General features: G+C 35.2%; 1 long non-coding RNA gene across 1 annotated transcript; it reads right to left on the bottom strand.

Moving 5' to 3' along the window:
* Positions 1-276: 276 nt before the first annotated feature.
* Positions 277-9,803, bottom strand: LOC102006934. Its single transcript, XR_261134.1, has 3 exons — positions 9,647-9,803; positions 7,793-7,929; positions 277-754 (listed from the first exon to the last, which is right to left on the bottom strand). It is a non-coding gene; the product is annotated as an uncharacterized LOC102006934 (long non-coding RNA).
* Between the last annotated feature and the right edge of the window lie 12,263 nt (positions 9,804-22,066).

Below are 22,066 nucleotides of genomic sequence, written 5' to 3'. Positions count from 1 at the left end.
TCTAGATGCATAAAAGAGGTCAAGATTAGCAGAAAAACCTAGAAACATATTCTTAATGTGTGCTAACCTAGATAATCCAGGAAAATGAGTGCAGAAATTAGGTGCTTATTCTTCCCTTATTAAGAGAGTTAAACCAGTACAAAGAAAGAACAGAAACGAGCGGACCTCCAGCATAACAAGATGAACAAAATTAATTTTGTTCTTGTTCTTTTCATAATTTGTTCATATGAAAATATAGAAGGATACTTACAAGCTTAGAATTTTATAGCTCAGGATATGTTGACCTTTATTTGCACTTGGATAAGTAAGTCAAAGATTCTACATCTTCAGTGTTCTGAGTCCTGCCCGGGGAGAACACCGGTATCCCTTGGTTTGACCCTCTCATCACTCGCTGGTATGCAATGTCAGTAAGAATCTTCTTTTCTGTGCGCACTGCTGCTGTTGTATTCCAGGTTGCTGCCTACATCCGCCTGGTAATTTTAGGAGAGTAGTCCTGAGTGGGCTTTCATTCTTCCATGACAGCTTGGTTATGTCTTTCTCTTGTTCAGATCTAACACTGTCTCTACCCACAAGGCCATCATCCTCTCAAGCCTTTCCACATCACAGTCTATGAAGTCCAGTGGGCTCAAACACCTACCCACCCAGATCTTGTAAACTTTATGTTTTCCATGTAGTGAGAAATTTACTCAACACAAGGGCTCCTCTCTCCATGTGTTGGTCACTCATCTGAAAATTTGGTAGTCATTAGGAAGGACTGAAAGGAACACCATAAATGAGTCATTTTCTTATTCTTTCCAGCTGAGTCACTCATTATGAAGACGGTACATACACAAACACACTCCCACACTCACTGACATACATACACACCGAGCAAGTTCCTGAGTGGTCAGCTATTTGTTAAAAGTGTGTCTTACATTTTCTACTAGACTCTAAATCATAAATGTGAGACAAAAACCCAATTTATTTCTGCCCTTCCTGTTCTACATAAGCAGCATTTTTATATATGGCAAGAGGGCAAAATATTTGTTAATGAGAGAAAGAATGAATTGCCTTATTTTTAATTCCAATAAATTAGGCTGATTACTTTAACCACATAATTAAGAGTTTCACTTTAGAAATAACAAATCATTGAGAGCAACAAAATAAGGACTCAAAAATTGCTTACTTAGGGACTAGTTATAATCAGTCAGTTATTCAACAATATTTATTAGAAAATTCACTATGTGCCTGAACTATGGTAGGTGCTCTGGTTACAAAAATAAACAAGGTGACTGCTATTAAGGAATTTAAAGTCCAAAAAGACAATTGGCCCATGATCAGGTGTTTACTTTTCAGTTGTAATGCCAAAAGAGATGAGTAAATATAAAGTTTACATAGAAAACACAGTTATGTTACACTCTATAATTGCACCAACATAACAAGCAATGAAGTCTGGTGCAATTTCCAGTTAAATAATTGCCTTTACTAAAAGGGTGCAAGCTCCATGACATCAGTAGCTATGTTTGCTTTACAGTTTTACCAGTAACTAGGAGAGCATCTAGCATAGAAGAGGCATTAAGTAATCACCTGAGTGAAGGAATGCTAATATAGCTATCGCTACCGGTATCTGGAGGAAAAGGTCAAGACAACACAGATTTTTACTGTAGGAAATCAGATTACTTGCCAGCTTGAAATGATTTTGAATTATAGACCTATCACTTACTAAGTAGACTACGGTGCTGCTATCTAAACATTGGCTTTTACATTTGTGAATGGAATATTACTACCTAACTCATAGACTTTTTTGAGGATTTAAACAGCAAACGTAAGTGTTAAGCACCTTACCTAATAAACACTATGAAATTATCAAATACCTATTATTTTATTAATGTTTCTTTCTCCTATATTTTATTTTTATCACACATAGTGGAAGCAGAGAATGTGGAAATATTTTTCAGTGTCAATTTGATAATAACTTCACATGTGTGGACAACAGAATAAAATGGCTCCCGAAGCTTTCTGTTGAAATAAATGGTAGTGCTCATTAGTACTGATATATGAACAATTTTCACAGCCTAAGACTGAGGGGATCTATGTCACTATTTAGTTTTGTGTTTAATATTTATTTTTTATTGGTTCTTGTTTACATTACACAGATTCCTTGTGGGGAGTTGGTACATGAACATAACACATCTCAGCTGTATTTTTCATCCCCTTACTTGCCACTCCCTCTTTCTTCCTTCCATATCTTCACTCTTTGCCATTTGAAAAAAATCTACATCCCTACTTCCCATTATCTATTTTTAATTTTGTTCTTTATTTATATCTCGAGTTTCTCATATAAGAAAAAACGTGATATTTGTGTATCTGATTCAATTCAGTTAACATTATGGTCTGAAGGTGCATCCATTTTTCTACAAATGACTCAGGTTTGTCCATCCTTATGACAGAGTATTACCCCATGGTGCATACATACCACATTTTCTTTATCTATTCATGTATTCATGAACATATAGGATGCTTCCAAGATTTAGCTCTTATGAATTTTGCTGCTATAATATGGATGCACATGTATCACTGTCACATGCTATTTTAATTTAGAAAGTTATCCAGAAGGTAAATACGTGGGAAAAATGAATTTCTAATTTTAATTGTTTAAGGAATCTCCACACTGATTTCCGTAGTGGTTGCACCAGTTTACATTCCCACCAAATGTGTGGAAGTGGTACTTTTCCCCCTCAGCTCCACCAGCATTTGTCATTATTTGACTTTTTGATGATTACCACTCTTTTTGGAGTAAGATGGATTCTCTACATTGTCTTAATTTCCATGTCTAATGATCAGAGGTGTTGAGCATATTTTCACATATTAGTCATTTGTGCTTCCTCTGAGAAATATCTATTTATTTCACTTGTTTATTATTTATTAGGTCTTTTATTTTGAGGGGTCTAATTTTTTTGTTTTTACACATTTTAGATATCATTCCACCGTCTGAGGGAATAGCTGTCAACTTTTTCCCACACTGTATGTTGTCTCTTTATTCTGTCAGCTGTCCCTTTGCTGAACAGAAGTTATTTATATATGATCCTATTTGTTGATTCTTGGTACTATTTCTTGTGGCATTGAAGGACTGATCAGAAAGTCTTTGCCTAAAACTGTCTTCAAGAATTTTACCTATTTTATCTCAGAGAAGAATGATTCTGCTTTAGTATTTAGAAATTTGATTCGTTTTTAAAATTAGTACATGATGAGAGGTACACATCTAGATTCAATGTTCTGTATACAGATAGCCAATTTTCCCGGCATCATTTGCCAAAGAGGCTCTCTTTCTTCCAGTATATGTTCTTGGCCCATTTGTCAAAGATCAGATAGCTGAATGTATGTAGGGTCATTTCTGCATCCTCTATTCTGTTCAATTAATCCGCATATCTTTTGTGCCAGTTCTATGCTGTTTTTATTACTATGGCTTTTAATATAGCTTCAAGTCTGGGCTTATGATGACTTCTGTTTTGCTTTTGTTATGGAGGAATACTTTTCTAAGTCTCTTCTGGTATCATGTGAATTTTAGAATTGTTTTCTCTACTTCTGTTTGAATACTGTTGGTATTTTGATTAGGATTGCATTGAATCTGTATATCTGAATACATTGGCATTACATATTCAGGAAAAAAGGGCATCTTTCCATTTCCTGGTTTCTGCTTTGATCTCCTCTTTAAGAGTACTGTAGCTTTTATTATAGAGGTCTTTCACTTCCTTGTTTAGGTTAACTCCTACATATCTAATTTTTCTCAATGCTACGAGAATGGTATTGTTTTCCTAATTTTTTTCAGTGATTTCCCTATTGATGTACAGGAACACTACTAATTTTTATGTGTTGATTTTGTATCCCACTACATTTGTATATGCTAAGCCATACCTGCATCCCTGGAGTGAAGCACACTTGATCATGAAGTGTGATCTTTTTGATGATTTGCTGTACTTTTCTTGCAAATGTCTTATTGAGAAATTTTGCCTCTATGGTCATTGCAGAAATTGGCTCATAGTTGGCCTTTTCAGTTGGATCCTTACTTGGTTTTGGAATCAGGGAAAGGCTGATTTCTAGGAATAACTTTGTGATTACTCCTTTTATTTGGATTTCATTGAAGAGTTAGAAGACTATTTGGCATTACATCTTCGCTGAAGTTCTTGGAGAATTCAGCAGTGAATCCATCAGGACCTGCATTTTCATAGTTGGTAGGTTTTTCTTTTTTAGTATTTCTTCAGTTTTACTGCATGCCATTGAATTATTCAGAGCTTTTAAATCTTCTTGGTTTAGTTTTGATACTTCATATGTGTCCAGAAATCTAAGTATATTTCTTCTAATTCTCCAACTTATTGGTGTGCTAGTTTCCAAAATAGTTACTATTAACCTTCTGGACTTCAGCAGTGTCTTTTGTGATTTTCCTTTCTTTATTTTTAATTGTACTAATTTGGGTCTTTTCCTGTTTTGGTGAGATTAGCTAAAGCTGTTTCTATTTTGTTTGTTACTTTGAAAAATCAGCTCTTGTATTCATTAATTCTATATATTGTTTTCTTCACCTCTATTCTATTGATTCTGCTTTGTCTTTACAATTTCCTTCCTCGTACTAGCTTTGGATTTGGATTGTTATTGGTTTTGTAGAACCTTAAAGTAAGTGCACAATTTGCTTATTTATTTGTGCTCCCTTTGGTTTTCTAATGTAGGTATTCACAGCTGTAAACTTCCTTACTGGGACTTCTTTCATTGTGTTCTGTAAGTTCTGGTATTTTGTACAAGCTTTATCATTTACTTGTAGGAACAGCTTAATTTCTTCCTTCATTTCTTCTGTGACTTATTGATTATCAAAGAGTGTATTGTTCAATTTCTGTGCTTTTGTGTAATTTTGGTGTTTTTTTTTTACCAATGATTTTTACTTTCATCACACTATGATCTGATAACATGCACAGAACAATTGTGATTCTTTTGCACTTACTTACACATTCTTTTCTGGCTAGCATGTGGTGTCTTTTAGGGAAAGTTCCACTTGCTGCCAAGAAGACTGTGTATTCTATTGTCGGGTGGAACGTTCTTTAGATGTCTATTAAGCCCATTTGGTTGAAAATTTTGTTCAGCTCTGATATCTCTTTGTTGGATTTTTGTCTACTTGGTCTGTCCATTTATTAAAGTGAGATACTGAGTTTCCCTACTATACTTCTGTTTATCTGATCTTTTATGCCCAGTTGTACTTGTTTCATGGAGTTGGGTGCATTGTTGTTTAGTCAATATCTGATAACAGTTGCAATCTCTTGTTGAATGGTTCTCTTACTCAATATGTACTGATCTTCTTTGCCTCTTCTGATCAGTTCTGGCTTAAAATCCACTTTGTCTGAAAATAGTATAGTTAATCCATGTTTTTTTCTAGGTTCTTAATGCATTGAATACCATTTTATATCATTTTATTTTTAGTCCATGAATTTATTTCTGGGTAAATTGTGTTTCTTGTGTATATCATACCACTGGATTTTGTTTTTTGATCCATTCTGTCAATCTGTCTTTTGTTTGGAGAATTGATCCCATTCACATTTAGAGTTATTACTGAAAGATACTGACTTATTCCTTACACTGGATGTTACCAGTTCCCTTCTTTTTTCCTTTTCTACTTAACTGCTCACCCTACGTTCACTAAGTTGGACATTTTGCCACTGTTAGTTTCATTGTCTGTTTCCAGAATGTCCTTGAGAATTTTTTTGGACTGCTGCTTTAGTGGTCATTAATTTTCTAAGTTTGTCTTTAACATGTAACTAACTTATTTCTCCATCAAATTTGCAAGATACTTTTACAGGATATATGAGCCTGAGAAAGGAAATATTTTCTCTGAGAGCTTAAAACCCTCACTCTAACCTCTCCTATAGTTTAAAGTTTGTGTTGAGAAGTCTCCTGTAATTGTAAAGGCTTCAGCTTTATAGGTGATTTGTTGTTTTTCTCTAATAGTTTTTAAGAGCTTCTTCCTGTGTTGCACTTCTTAGATATAGACTACTATGCATTATGGCAAGGTTCCTTTTTGATCATGGCTGTTTGAAGTTCTATATACCTCACTTGTCTGTATATTAAATTCTATTCCCATATTTAGAAATTTTTCTCTTTTTACAGTAAATAAGTTTTCATGCCATTTGTGCTGTCTTTGATTTTTCTTTAATTCCAATTCATCTTAGATTAGTCTTCTTTATGTCATCTAGCCTCTGTTTGATTCATTTTATCATATTCTCTTATTTTTATGTCATTTGCAATTAGCTGGTCACCGATACCCATCCTGTCTTTTAGTTCTGATACACTTCTTGTGCTGGTCACATCTGCTGGCCATGATTTTGATATAATTTTTAACCTCCTGAATTTCTGCTCAGTACTTTTTTACAGACTCTAATTCTTTTCTATGCAGGGACTTAAAGTTTTGAATCATTTTGTTTTACTTAGCTAACTTTTTTCTGTAGTCTCCCTGTTTTGCTTCTTTAGGACCATTTTTAGTTTAATTACATCTTCTTTGTTCTCACCAAGCACCTTATTGATCTGATCCTTTTGACATCTTCTGTTATCTTTTAAATAATTTAGCTGAGTGTCTTTTGATTTCCTCTTCCTCACTGCCACCTCACAGCTTAGGAAATATGGAAGTTTTTGGAGGAATTTTGTTGCCTTGTCTTCTATCATTTCCATTTAGTTTGTGCTGAAGCTTGTAATTTGATCATAATGGAAAACTTTTATTGGTGGAATGGAGTCCTATTTATTTAATGCCTGTTTTTCAGTGATGCCCATAGACATGATTAACTATAAACATTTGCCTCCATCCCAGAATCCAACCCACTCTGTTTATTTGGCTGAGAAGCTGAAGTACATTTGGTGCAGTAGCTAATTCTCTATGAATGGGCCACAGCACTGTTAATGATACAAAGCCAATATATGTATTATATACAGAGAAAACAAGTCAACAGAAACAAGTATGTCACCTTGAGTATAGTAATAACATCAGTAACACAATAGCATCAAAGACAAACTAGACATTTGCATATTCTATGAACCATAATGTACCACCCCTATACAAACCAAATATTGACCTATAGTAAACATTTACTAACTGGAACACTTTTACTTCCACAATCAATAGAAAAACATTCAACACTAAAAGCATAGAAATAACTATGTAAATGTTCATAAAGCTTAATGATTATACTAGTAAGGGAGGGGACACACAGAATAAGAAAAGTAAAATTTGAAATATTAATCAATGGAAGATAAAAAAGGAAAAGAGACAATGAGATAGGATCTACTACTGAGAATTAAAAGAAAATTAATAGTATTAGATAACAGTAACAGAATTTAATGCTAACACTTTCAGATCCAACTTTCTCTGAAAGCTATATTCATGGTGCCTGATTTCACATTATGGGGGACAGAGCCCATGTCCTTCCCAGTCTGTGCTTAATCTTCTAGGGGTTTTAGGTCTAACCTGTACCCTCTCCAAGGCTTGCTTCCGTGACTATATCTCACCCAATCAATATGGAAGGTAACAGTGGAAACCCTGAAGTAAATTTATTCTACAGGTTCATGTTAAACAATCCCTCCCTAAACTGGATTAAACACTCTGGCAGTATGGCAGATTCTGCCCTGGGTTTCTTCTACTCCAGCTTGCTGTGAAGAAGTCACTTTTAGAGTAAAGCCCCACACTCTGTTTGTTGTTTACTATAGCATCGGTCTTTTCTTAGAGCTAGATCTGTGGGCAAGGTGTGTTGTTTCTCCATGAATATGTGAACTCTACAGGGCTTACCTTCTCTCCTCAGGCACTGATCTTATCTATAATCAGGTTGGTCTATTGTTCTGCACCTCTGTTGTCCAAGGTTGAGGAAGAACAAAGCTCAAAATGGGCTTGAAGATCATGGATGGCTGTGGCCAGGTCTGTGAAATCTGCAGACATGGAGACAGGTGGGGGAAGCACCATTCATGTGTGGGTTTTTCCATCAGTGTGGAGCACATGAATGGGCTTCCCCATCCAAATAGATACCAAGACCCTGTTCAGTTTTTATATGAAAATTTGCTTATGGCAAATGATGTGCAACTTCCTAGACTAAGATTTACTTCACTTCATTGTGACACTGCTTTTAAAAACTAAAATGATTCTCTTTTAAATTGAAAGCCTTAGAAAATATTAATGTCCTTTGTCCCAACTATTGATATCTTAAGAACTTATATGAAGAAGAATCTACTGAGTTTATGAAATAATTTCAAAATAAGTTTTTTAGGAAAACAGATGGAAATTCAAATACCTAACGGTAGGAATTGGTTGGAACAATAGGAAACACATGGAAATTCAAATACCTAACAATAGGAATCAGTTGAATAAATTAACATTTACTACGATAAGTATGTAATATTGCTGGGCACGGTGGCACACACCTGTAATCCTAGCACTCAGGAGGCTCAGGCAAGAAAATTGCCATGAATTTGAAGCCAGCCTGGTCTATATAGAGTTCAAAGCCAGTGTAACTTATGTAGTGAGACTCTCTTGAAAAAAGTAAATAATGTCATTAAATATAATGGTATAGTGAATACTAGTGATGTGAAGCAGTACTTTTATTATCTTAGGCCAATAGCTGATCTGTATATAAATTAAACGTATTGCTATGGCTTAGAAGTAAGATGTACCTTCCCACCAAATCTCATGTTTGGAAAGTGATCTGATCATGAGGTGCTGTGCTCTTTGGTGGATTCACTCATTGATAAATTCAGTAACAGAATGTGCTATTAGAAGGTCTGGCTTAGTATAGGTCATTCAGTGAGGATATGATCTAGAAGGATCTATACTCGTTCCCAGCTCCTCACTTCTCTCCATTCTTCTTAGTTAAGTTGGTTGAGTATGTTTTCCTGTGCCATACCCCTCAGTCATCCTGTTTCTACATTGGAGCCATGCAATAATGGACTGAAAAGAAACATCTTCTCTTTCTAGTTGTGAGTGTCAAGTACTTTGTCCTTTTGATAGGAAAATAACTAAGACAGATTTTGGTATCAGAAAAGTTAGGTTGTTGCTGTGACTTTACTTGATTTTGTGGTTCAGAGCCTTTACAATTTGTTTGTGGGAGGAGTTTGGAAAAGTTTAGAGAAATGTGATAGAAAAGTCTTTAAAATATTGTGAGCTGTGCTTGATGTGTAATACTATTCAGAGCTCAGTAGACCAGATATTGATACCAATATGGACAGCAAAGGCCAGGCTTAGCAGATCTCAGTTGGGAAAAAAGTATTCTATTGGTAGTTAAACTAGAGATCATGTATGTTACTCTCTGACAGAAAATGTGTTTACATTTTTCCCTTGCCAGAGACATTTTAGGAATTAGAGATTAAGGACCTTAGACTAACTAATCTGGTAGAGACAATTTCAAAGCTCCCCAACGTTTAGTCTGTAATGCTGGTATTGCTGGCTATTTGTAGCCAGTCCTACAGTAAAAATCCACAGCCAGGGTACATAGAAAATTTGAGGTTTTGCCAGAAAGGAAGTGCCTGCAAAATTTGGGCAAAATTGGGGCAATGGAGAACTTGATTGAAAAAATAATAATAATATTGAAAAGAAGCCAAATACTTTGCATCAGGAAAGTAGAAAAGATGGTTTGGAAGCATCAGCAATACCCACCCTTTGCAAAGTCAAGGGTACAAAAGTATAAAACATTTGTTTGAGAAAAGATTCCCTGCTTGAGGAGTGCTCCCCAGGGATTGTTTCTCCAGAACTCTTTTCACAGTGCTCAGCCATCTAGCTCTTCAGGGCCATCGGCAGCCATGGTACTGCTTGAGCTGGCAACAGACTTTGGTGTCATCCCATTGTTGCTGGCTTCATTTGCATGTAGAATGCAAGAACTGTGAGGTCATTGAGGCTTCCATCCAGATTTCAGAAGGTCTGGTAAGACGGGCAGAGTGTCCATGAGATGGTAGTTCATGAAATGGAGAGATCAGAAAAGTGGAGATATTAAGAATGTAGAACATCTGCTACAGAAAACTACAGGCAATAAGTAGAGCTATCCCCAGAGAGAGGCGATGAAGACTGTAAATGGAAAGTCATATAGGATGCTGTAGGACATGACAAGAGGTATTTTATTTCAATAGGAATAAAAGTCATAAAATTTTTCCAAACCCATGAAGAAGAACTTATGATGCAGTACAGCCAGGTTGGAAACAGAGTCCAGAGTTACTATTGTAACTTTGAGAAAACAGTGAGGCCAAAATTAGTATTGTGATGGTTGGGAAAACGGTCCTCATAACTAACTTGATTCTGGTAGAAATGGTGAGAAGTACATCCATTCTACATGAATTACTAGAATCATTGCAGATTCAGAGTAAGAAGAAGAGTCAACGTTGACTCAAAATTGTGTAGTTTCAGCAGCTGGAGGAATGTAAGTACCATTTCCTTAAAGTGGGAAAGACTTCAGAAAGAGCAGAATTGAGAAGAAAGATAAATGTATGATTTTTATATTTGTTAATTTTGAGATATATTATTTAGTATTATTGCGATAAATTACTACATATTTATTATTAAATAAACACAAATTCACTACCTTGCTATTTTGTATATGTTAAGATGTGTCTAACTGGGCTAAAATTAAGATATCCTAGGTCTTACTTCCATCAGGAAGTGGACAGGGAGAATCTGTTTTCCTGCCTTTTCCAATATTTGGAAGCTTTCAAAGGTTCTAAACCTTTTGGTCTCAGTATTTCTTTTATCTTCTAGATTGATTGAAAATTCTAAAAATTTTATATTTCATATTTTTATTATTATTACATCAAATAGACATTTTAAAATATATATTATTTAAGGATAGGAATAATAAACTCATCTTACTTTAATGAAAATAGCAATTTATTATAAAATGGATATCACTGACCTCTATAGGTTCTCTCATTTTAAAAACTGCTGGTCCAAAATAATTTGCACCTCCATCCAATGAAGGAGGGGTTCAAAAGCACACTTGGCATTTTTCTAGCCATATGGTTTGGCCCCTTTACTCAAATTTTGACTCATGAATCTAGAAGCAAACTTCACTCAGAACTTCTGAGAAATCATCTGGGCTTTTAAGGTAAAATCAACCAGAGGAAGCCATCTCTGTTTCTTGGGATACTGTGACAGACAGGCAGCTGGTTTGCCTAGGATGGTTCTTGTTTACACCCTTTTTTAGAATATTAATAGTACTACCTTTCACTCTTCAAAATTTCCAAGTTCAATTGATAAATTAGACACTCTATGAACTAGATCTGAAACAAAGAATTGCAACAGCTGTTTTGCTGTTGAGTGAAGAAAGCACAAAGCAGGCAAAGCTGGTGATCCTCAAAGCCACCAAAGTGGAAATAACCAAGGAAATCATAAGGAACAGCACCAGAGAGAGTGACTATGAATGTATTCCCTTAAGGCTGGATTACTGGAATACATTTCTATTCTAGTCTATTTCTCTATTAATCTATTCTTCAAAATCACTTGGAGTTTGCACTTCAGTATTTGTGACTGGAGACAACCTAATTTATTTGTCAGCTTTCACATCCTCAAACGGTAGGGGAAAACAGATTGACATGTGTCCTTTCAGTGTCCCCCTTGACAATGTAACCTGTACATTCACTTACATACATTTCATCTAATAGTTTTAGGGTTGAAATTTGCTTTTATAAAAATGAAGTTGCTAAACACATATTTAATCACTTAGAAATTTCATTCATTTCTACAGTTTCATATTATTGCCTCATGGAAATATACCAATGTTTTCCCTCTGACCTTTGGTGTAGAGGTTCTTTCCAGATTTTGATACTGCTAAAAAGTAGGAATCACCATTCTCTGTGTATTGTGATAAGGTAGATTCCTATACCTGGAGTTGCTTGATCAAAGGTTATATGGGGATTATTATTTCTATATTTATAGTTATGAAAGACTATAAATGAGAAATAACACAATAAAGATCCCAAGACATACAGAAGAAAGCCTGAGTAAGTACTAAACTTAGCAGTGACACATTGGAGAAAGAGAGAGGTTTCCAATTTCTGTAATTGATGTCTTTTGTTTCACTGATGCTGTCACTGTGAGCTTCCTGTATGTTTCTGGAAGGGAATCTAAGTGGATAATGAAAGAGAATACAGCTCATTCATTTGGAAATCCTTGCTTCCCTTTGCATAGGAAGGAAACAAATTCTATATGTTAAAAACAATCAGTAGCTACATATGAAATACTCATTCAGATATCATATTTTATTTAGAATGACAAGGGCTATTTTGTCAGTAACTGGAAAATTATTCTATAAATTAAAATAGAATGAAGAAGATTAAGCTCTTTAAAACTGTTTTTTATTTTTATTACTATGAGACACGTAAGAAGGCGTAAATTTAGTAGTGCCTGCATAACGATTTTTTCACTATTGATAACATATAACTATTTATAGATGAGTAAAAAAGATCATTAATTAAACATCAGATTGCTCTATTACTATCTATGTCAGTTACATTAGAGAAACAGATTTAATATAAAATATATATCATACTTAAATGATCTACAAGGTAGGCTTATGGTGGTCCCCTACAGAGTCAGGGTAGAAAAATGGAAAAGGGCCATGTGCATTCTGGAGAGCCAGAGGATCCAGTCAATAGTTGAAAGCCTGGAGCTCACTGCAGATTCCACGCTAGTCCATGTCTGAAAGATGGAGGGTATGCATTGGAAGAATGAAGAGTCTCCACTGGAATAGAGGAGATAGATGTCCAAAGGCAAAGTGAAGCTTAGAGCTCTTCTGAAAAACTACAAGTGAGATATTCTTCTTTCCCTTTTGTATTCCATCCAGGCTACAGTCTCACTGGTTGGTGCTACTCACACCCAGGGTGGGTCTTCTTCTTCAGTAAGTCAAGCATCCATGTGCACCCAGAACAGCGCTAAACTAATCTACGAGGTGTTTCTTATTCAAGTTAACGCCACAATTAACTATCACATTATCCATTAAAAAAAATGCTGTGTTCTGGATTATATAGTGACACCCAATCTATTAAAGAAAGAGGGTAATTTGTCTCTGTCTCTGTCTCTGTCTCTCTGTCTGTCTCTGTCTGCCTCCCTCTCTCTCATTCTTTCTGTCCCTCCCCTTAAAGTACTAGGTATAGCACCCAAGGACTTCATACGGAGTAACAATATAGCATTATTTATCTATTTATTTAGTTATTTAGTCTTGGTTTGAGAGAGGGTATCACTAAGCCACTAAGCTGCCCAGGCAGGGCTTGAATTTATGACCATCTTATCTCAACCTGCAGATTGCTGGGATTGCAGAAGTGTGACACATGAGTGTGACACATGACCCAACTAGTTTTCATTTTGTCCCTTCATGAGTTGGTATGGGGCTTATTTTGCAAGTGAGACTAATATAATACAGCACACATATTTTATATGATTATTTATAATACTCACCCAAAGAACGATATACAAAAGAGTGCAGGAAATCTGTCCACACACTAAGACCAAGGAATCCAGCTGAGGGCCTGGATCCCTCGGAAATGTCCTGCATGAGTCCAGCTAAAGTCCTAGAGCTCAGAACAGTGCCTCCCACGAGTCCACAGGGAGGCCTAGAGCCCATAACAATACCTCATGCAGGCCTGTTTCACGGATCTGCGCCAGGAAGGCCCAAAGGTCAATGGTGTAATCTAGGAAGTCTGTGCCAGTGGGATGAAGGACCTGTGGTAGCAGGCTGAGGGATCTGCACTGGAGCGGGGAAGTGATGCTTATAAGAACCAAAGCTCCTGCTAAAGGTACCACAGCCATCCTCAGCAACAGTGCGGTCCTGAACTCCTCTGACGATCAAGTTGGATTCCCGTTAGGGAATCCAACACAGCAAGCTTATCCAGAAGACCAGCAGTGCACCATTTTCCCCTCTGGAGCAAGGAAGTGATGCTCAAAGAGAGGAACATAGCTCCCCCAAAGTGAACCAAATTCTCAGTGCCAAGGAAGTCTAGAGCTCCTCGAGGATGAAAACAGCCAAGTTCATCAGGCAAGCCAACATGACGAGTTCCTCCAGAACAACCAGCAGCTCCTTACAGCTTCTACTAGCTCCCAAAAGCCTTTCTCTGCTCCCAACAGCCTCCTTCTCCTTCTCCAGTTCTGCTTCTTATGCTGCTGGCAATAGTCCCCAAGTGGGCCTCCCACACCCAGCACCACACTTCCTCAATTCAGCTGGGGGTTATAAGCTGACCACCAGTTACGGATCCACTACACTTCACTACAGAATTAGTTTTTTTGTTTGTTTGTTTTTTGTTTTTTGTTTTTTCCTGTACCAGGAATCGAACTCACAACCTCACACTTGTCAGGAAGGTGCTGTGCCACTGAGCTAAATCCCCAGCCCTTGGAATTAGTTTTTTGAGAAGACAGACAGAAGAAAGTGGAGCTAGAGGTTATATGTACAATAAACAATTCAATTTATTTGAATACTTATATTCTAATTAAATTATGTAAGCAGTTTATTCAATCAGCAATTTATTCATTACTCCTAGAGTTCAAAGTTTATTCAAAATTTCTATTTATAGATTTTGGAGGTATACATTTACCATGCAATTTATTAAAACTTCCTCAAAACATTGGAAAGGAGTATTTAATGATAAGTATATTTGTGTAACTATAATGTTACATTGAGTATTTCAGCTATTGTGTTTATATAAACAAAATACATAAACTTGGCATGATATTAAATATGTAAATAGTGAAATGTTTCCCTCTTACCCTTCCCTTGTCTTCAAGAGCACTGCTTTTATGAAATACTTTTTTAGAGATCGACAGGAAAATGGATGTATGGGGTTACTACTTTTCTTGCAATTTAGCCTTTGATTCTAGTAAAAGTACTGTGCTTGTCCTTACTTAACATTACAGTACTTAATCCCAGTTCAGTATATCTTGAGCACACACAATAGTTCTTTTTCAGCAGCTAATTATACTATTATCATTCTCTTACTTTTAGACATCTATATCGTTTTCCTAATTGCAATTATTAGTTGCAATTACTATCTTTGCACACATCCTCAAGTATAGAAATATTCTAGAACACAAAAGATGTACACGTTATAGCTAAGTGTGGTGGTGCACACCCAGTATTCAGGAGGCTGAAGCAGGAGAATCACAGAGAGCCCTCCTATAGTACACTGCATATGGAAACAGTATATAGATGATAGATAGATACAGAGATATAGGTATAAAATACAGCAGTTTAGATATCAATAGAACTACTCTCTACATTTCTTTATTTTTCAAAATGTTTCTGACAGTATTTGAGTTTAGAATTGTTCACCAGGAAAGCAAATTGGTGGGAGGAGTGGTGAGGCTTCAGCAATATTTATTTAAACTAATGTAACTCTATTTAAATTTATTTCTTATACATCACACAACAAAAGTTGGTCTTTGTAAAACAGAAAATAAATCACTACAATGCAGAAATGCCATGAAATTAAATAAACTTATACCTCAAAACACTGCCAGAAACATCCCTGCAGTGGGTTTCTCTCAGAAGGCGCTTGAGTTTGGGTGTATATTCTGTTGTTATTTGGGAAATAGAGCATATTCTCTGAAATCCTACAACAAAAGAAAATTGTAGGTGTATTTTTTTCTCTTCATCATGTTTTCTCATCTAGTTTCCACTAATTAAGCAGTAATTTAGGCCCTTACACTTTGAAGTTTCACTCATTACCTGGCTTCTGTAAGTCAACAAAAGGCAACATCTAAAGCTCCAGTATTGGACCGTCACTTTGGTGACTGCTAATTGAATGTAATTACTTTATTTTGTGCCAGGGTTCGTACTTGTAACTCTGCCTTGTAATAATTTAAATCGTCTGCATACTGCAGGGGTACTGTTTGACGCCAGAGTGGAGACGGTCAGGCAGCCACTGGGCCTTGGGAGCCAAGTCAAAAGTGAGGAGACATTGTCATTTGGCTACCTACTCATTAGCTGTCCTCTATGGTTGTCTGTTGTTTTGAGTGGACAGGATGTGTAATGACTGAATCTTGCCCCTAAAAATAGCTGGGAAAACATGCATTTGGGATGTACAGTAATTGGTTGCTTAGTTGATCACAGATATTTTTAAAGACCTTGGGGAAATAGAAGAAGTTTTAAACCATGAAATACCATATTCTCTCTCTCTGTCTCTCTCTGTAAAAAGAGAGAGGAAGACAGAAAATAAGAGCTATACTAACAGGCCAAAAAATCAAAAGGATAAAATTAAAATTTATAGTTCTCCTCCTTATCTCATTTAAGGAACTTGAAGAATAGTATGTTGTTAAAGAAGAAAGTCAAGTGTTTTTGCTATTTCCCTGGTCTAATAGTTTGGCAATCACCTCGCTTCCAACAGAAACTATCAGCCCAAGTAATAATAACCATAGCAATGATAATTTCCCCCTCCTCCTCCTACCATTCCTCTTCCTTCTCCTCCTTCCTCATTTTAACTGCAAGTTACAAGAATGTTTACTGCAGAAGGGGAAAATTACAAGCCTGTAGCCTTTAACAAGCATTGAATACCTCTCTGACCCACACACTAGGTGCAATCCAGGCTGAATTTTTGCTTTTACTTAGGTGATTAATCATATGTTGAATCTAGTCTCACTGGCTCTAATAATAGGGCTTGCTTTGACTCTTTATAAACCTGGGGAAATAAGAGGATCTTCCTTGAGTGTCAGAATTGTTCTCTCCTGTTAATGGTGCCAGTGAGTCTCTATTCCTGGAAGTCAAAGTTAGTGTGGGTCTTTCATTCTCAAATTATGTTCAAGATTAGAAAGAAAAAAAAAAGTACTACAATTTTGAAAGGACAAAGTGTAGCGAAACAAAAATACTTGAAAAATAATATGTGAATTGGATAAAATGAAATGTACATATTTGATTTACCCAGATCCTCTACAATTACCTCATGATGGTTCAACAGATAAAACAGCTATTGAAGTAATAAACACTAATTATTTCCTGTTATGTGTGTGATGAGTGTGTGTTTTATTTGACATAATTCAAGAACCATAAAATTCACTTTTAAAAGTTATAGTTCAATTATTTTGACTATATTCACAAACTTGTACAGCGATTCTTATGATCTAATTTCATTACATTTTCATCACTTTGCTGAGTAATATAGTAACCTGATATTTACCTTCCTGAGGAACTGCTGAGAAGGTTTTCCAGAGTGGTGGTACTATTTCAAACTCCGGTGAGTAACCTATGAAGGCTCCAAATTCTTCACATCATCACTAAAATCTTGTTATTCCCTATTGTTTTATTATAGCCGTGTGAGTAAGTAGCAAGTGTTATCTCATGATTTTGATTCGTATTTCCTTACTAACTAATGATGTGTGTTATCTTTTCAAGTGTTGTTGGCCATCGTCTAGGAAAAAATGTCTATTCAAAACATTTGCTCACTTTTTTTGAATGGGGTTATTGTCTTTCCATTTTTTTTAAGAGAAAAGAATAAAAACGATATAACAAAAACAAAGACATAAACAAAATAACATAAAAATAATAAAAATGATACAGAATTTCAAAACAAGGTGATAGGAAATTAACAATGGTTGTTGCATTATATATTGTTATCTTCAAAGCGGTTATTCAGATAACCAGATATAGGCATGTAAGACTGATCAGATAATTACACAGTAACTGTTCCTTTCAATAAAGCAATAGAAACTAGTAGTACAATTCTCTTAACTATTTTGTGTATATATATATATATATATATATTTTCCCTCTACTTTCCTCTTTTCCCTTATCCCAGTTCTTTCCTTTTGAGCAATTTCTTTCCCTTTCACAATATCTATTGTACCTTTCAGATTTTATTTACTCTTTCAGTTTGTTACACTAGGGAGACAATATGATGTTTACACATGTGAGTCTGATTTATTTGACTTATAGCATGGTCTCTAGCTATATCCATTTACCCATATAAGCCTCGAGCTTATTTTTTTTATAGCTGAATAATACTCCATTGTGTAAAAATACCACTTTTTTAAAAAATTCATTTCTCAGTTGATGGGCATGTAGATTGTTTCCAAGATTTCACTGTTACAAACTGTGCTACTATAAACATGGATCACTGTGGTATGATGTTTTCAGTTCTTCTGGAAAAATACCCAAAAGGGAGTCAATAGCTGGGTTGAATGGGACCTCTAATCCTAGTCTGCTGAGGAATCTCCAGACTGATTTCCACAGTGGTTATACCAGTCTACACTCACACCAACACTGGAAAAGTGTTCCTTTTCTCCCACAGCTCCTCCAGCATTTGTTATTGGTTGATTTCTTGATGATAGCCATTCTTTCTGGGGTGAGATGGAATCTCAGTGTTTTAATTTGTATTTCTTGAATGACCAATGATACTGAACAGTTTTTTATGTATTTATTTGCCATTTAAATTTCTTTATTGGAGAAATGTATATTCACCTCAGATGCCCATTTTTGGAGAGAATCTTTGAATTTTGGGGTTCTGCTTTTTTAAAAGTTCTTTATATGTTCTAGATAGAAGTCCTTTGTCTGAGGGACAGTTGGCTAAATTTTTTTCCCAGTTCATGGGTTTTCTTTTTACTCTGTTGGTGATTTATTTTGACGTGCAAAAACTTTTCAATAAGATGAGATCCCAGTTGTTGATTCTTTGAAGAATTTCCCCTGCATCTTGGCTTTTGTTCATGAACTCTGCCTACCCCCATGTCTTCAATATTTTGACATACTTTCTCTTTCAGTAGATTTAGTGTTTTTGCTTTAATATTTAGATCTTTAATCCATTTAGACTTTAGTGCATGGTGATTGTCTTTCCATTGTTGAATTGCAGTTATTCCTTATATATTCTGGAAACTATATACAACTACATGCCTTGCAAATATTTTCTCCTGTTTTCCGGTTTGCCTTTTCTCTTTCTTGATAGTGGTACTGCCCAATTTATCTATTTTTTATTATTTGCATATGCTTTGGTGTCTCATCGAAGAAATTACCTAAACCCAGCTTGAAAATATTTACTCGTATGATTTCTCCAGGGAGTTTTTATAGTTTTAGCTCTGACATTTATGTCATTATTCCATATTGGCTTAAGGTTTTAACATAGCTGTAAATCCTTCATAATTCTTTTGCACTAAGCTATCCAATTGACCTAGCACCATTTGATGAAAAGACTGTTCCCATGGAGTGGTCTTCATACTCTGATTTTGATACCCTTGTCAAAACTCACTTTATTACCTATGGGCTTGTTTCTGAAATCTCAGTTCTACTGCACTGACTTCATTCCTATCCTATAGCCAGCACTTTACAGTCCTGATTACTGTACATTGGTTTTTAGTGAGTTTTGAAATCAGGAAGTATGATTTTTCCAACTTTGTTCTTTCAAGACTGTCTTGAGTACACATATGTTATTAACACAGTTATAATCAAAATCACAATAGAAATTTTTGACTCAAAAAATCAATAAACAATTCGTTTTTGTAATGTATTTTTACAGATTTTTATTACAAAATAGGCAGTTTTAAATAATATGAGTACCTCATTTTACAAACTACTCGCAACAATACAAGAATGTTTTTAATAAATGTTCTAACTCACTAATTTACATTTTGCAGATTAGTGCTTTGGACTGCTAAATTCTTGTGGGAATAAATAATGCAGAGAATATTCTAAACTCCATATCAGTGGAAAAATGGTTTCAGAATACCTGTGCTTGCTTTTCCCCAAAAGCATATGCAAAAAATAAAAATTAGATAACTTGGGCATTGCTGATGAGTTAGACTTAGGCGCTTTAAAGTCTTGCTTATTCTGTAGCTATGCTGATTATAAGTCAGAGTTCCAGACAGCTGAAAAGGAGGAAAGAGGAAGTGGGAGATTCACACCTTCCCTCTAAAGGCTCGATCTGACTATCATACACACTACCTCCACCCCTACCCTACTACCAGAACTTATTTATACAATTATTACTAGCTGTAGCAGAAGCTGGCAAAGACTTAATTCTGAGCAACCAAGTTCTTAGCTAAAATTCAGAGACATTCAGAGAAATCCCCCATGCATGAGATAACACAGACATTCAGTCAGCAAACACTTCAGTTAAGGTCCATTTATTCTTTCTTTTTGTATTTTAATCCAAAAGGCTTTTACATGTTTAATGGCATACTTATAATAACAACTCTTCGGCAATTTTTTTCTTATTTTTAGGTTTGAGTTTTATGGAAGTACTTCAGAGAGTTGATAATAAATCAAACAGTACAGGAAAGTTTAGAATGAAAAGCAATAGTCACTTTTTTGGTCCACAATATGTAATCTGTTTTAGTTTCTAATTCTACAGTTGTTACGTTATTGGTATATATATTTGAATTGATATTTTCCATTGCTTTTAATTTAGACAACTTGGATGTGGAAGATGAAGAATTTATTCACCTACAGCATCTCATTCCCCACTATACATATTAGTGTTTAGTATTTATCTCACATTTATTTTCAATGGTTATCTTCATAACTTTAATACATTTATACCTTTGATTTTTTAAATTGTTTTCAGTACATGTTGGCAGTACATAATGTTTACATTTTTGTAGGGAGTTGTTTCATGTACATAACACACCTTAATATCTTTTTTATTCCCTTTCCATTCTTTTCCTCCCCTTCCCTCTTTCTCTTTATCCTCTTCCCTTTTGGAAACAATCAGTCTCCCTGCATCCTATTAGCTGTCTGTTATTTTGTTCTTTATTTATAATTTGGTTTTCTCACATAAGTGAAACAATGCAATATTTAAGCTTATGTGTCTGATTCATTTCATTTAACATTATGGTCCCAAGCTGCATCCATTTTCTTTCAAATGGACTCAAGTTTATCTTTCTTTATGATAGAGTGTACTCCGTTGTGTTTAAATACCGCAGTTTCTTTATCCATTCATCTGTCAATGGATATATAAGCTGTTTCCAAGATTGAGCTACTGTGAATTGTGCTGCATTAAACATGGGTATGTGTGTATAACTATAATGCAATGTCTTTAACTCTTTTGAGGACACATTAAGAAGTGAAGTAATTAGGTCAAATAGAATTTTTTGGTTTTTTTTGTGTTTTTTTTTTTTTTTTTTTTTTTTTTTTGGAATCCCTATACTGATTTACTTAGTGATTACTTTTTTGCATTTCCATCGACAGTGTAGGATGTCTCCTTTTTCCCTACATCCTCACCAACATTTGTTATTGTTTCATTAATTTTTCAGACTATCTTTTGATTCTTACTTTGCAAACTGGTGTTAGTACTACGGCCTTTTAAGTTTCTAATTTTTGTCTTTATATTACATTTTTCTGCTAACTAATTTTACTTTCAAGATATCAACATTGTTCACAATTTCATTCATCCTGACAACTTTATCAAGTCTTGACATGTGATATTTTTTCTATTGAAGCTCTTTATAGCGAGATATCATTATAGGATTTATAATATTATGACTGTACAAATAATATGATATACTCAAATTATATTTTCATATTAATTGGTTGTCATGACTGTTCAGCAAATCAAAGAAGATTGTTCATAATATTAATGTGAAATGAACTTTTTTTTGCTTAAAATTGTGCCTCATTCAGGTTTGTTTCTTATTTGAAACCATTTCTTTTTCTTGGAGTTCTAATATTCTTCATTTAATTTCTCACACTGTCTTTATCCTGTGCTCCTGCTTTCAGTTGTCTCCCATTTTGTACATTGGTTGAATCCTTTCATTTACTTCTCATTTTTTCTGACCTGCCCCCTCAGTCCCCAATGGTGGGCTGCTCCCCACCCATCCCCGGTTGCACAGCTATTATACAAGACAGATCTGCCCCTGCTTTCCTGGGCTGAAAATTTTGCCTCGTGTATCAAATGAATTCTTCTTGATGCTCTCAGTTTGCTGAACCATTCCAAGTTAACATCTCAGGAAAATCCTCTGAAGTATAAAATTATTTAATTCCTTCTTGTATGTACAACAATGTTTACATTTTGTGCTCACACTGAATTCTAGTTTGTCCAGGTAAAGAATCTAGGTTGCAATTATTTTACCTCAGAATTTAGAGTGCTTTGTTCCATGTCTCCTACATACCCCACTACTCAATAATGC

The sequence above is a fragment of the Chinchilla lanigera genome, unplaced genomic scaffold (assembly GCF_000276665.1).
Source record: "Chinchilla lanigera isolate Chin_1 unplaced genomic scaffold, ChiLan1.0 scaffold00024, whole genome shotgun sequence".
In the NCBI taxonomy this organism is placed as follows: Eukaryota; Metazoa; Chordata; class Mammalia; order Rodentia; family Chinchillidae; genus Chinchilla; species Chinchilla lanigera.
Note: the sequence above shows the minus strand (reverse complement) of the source record. Positions and strands in the feature narration are given on the sequence as shown.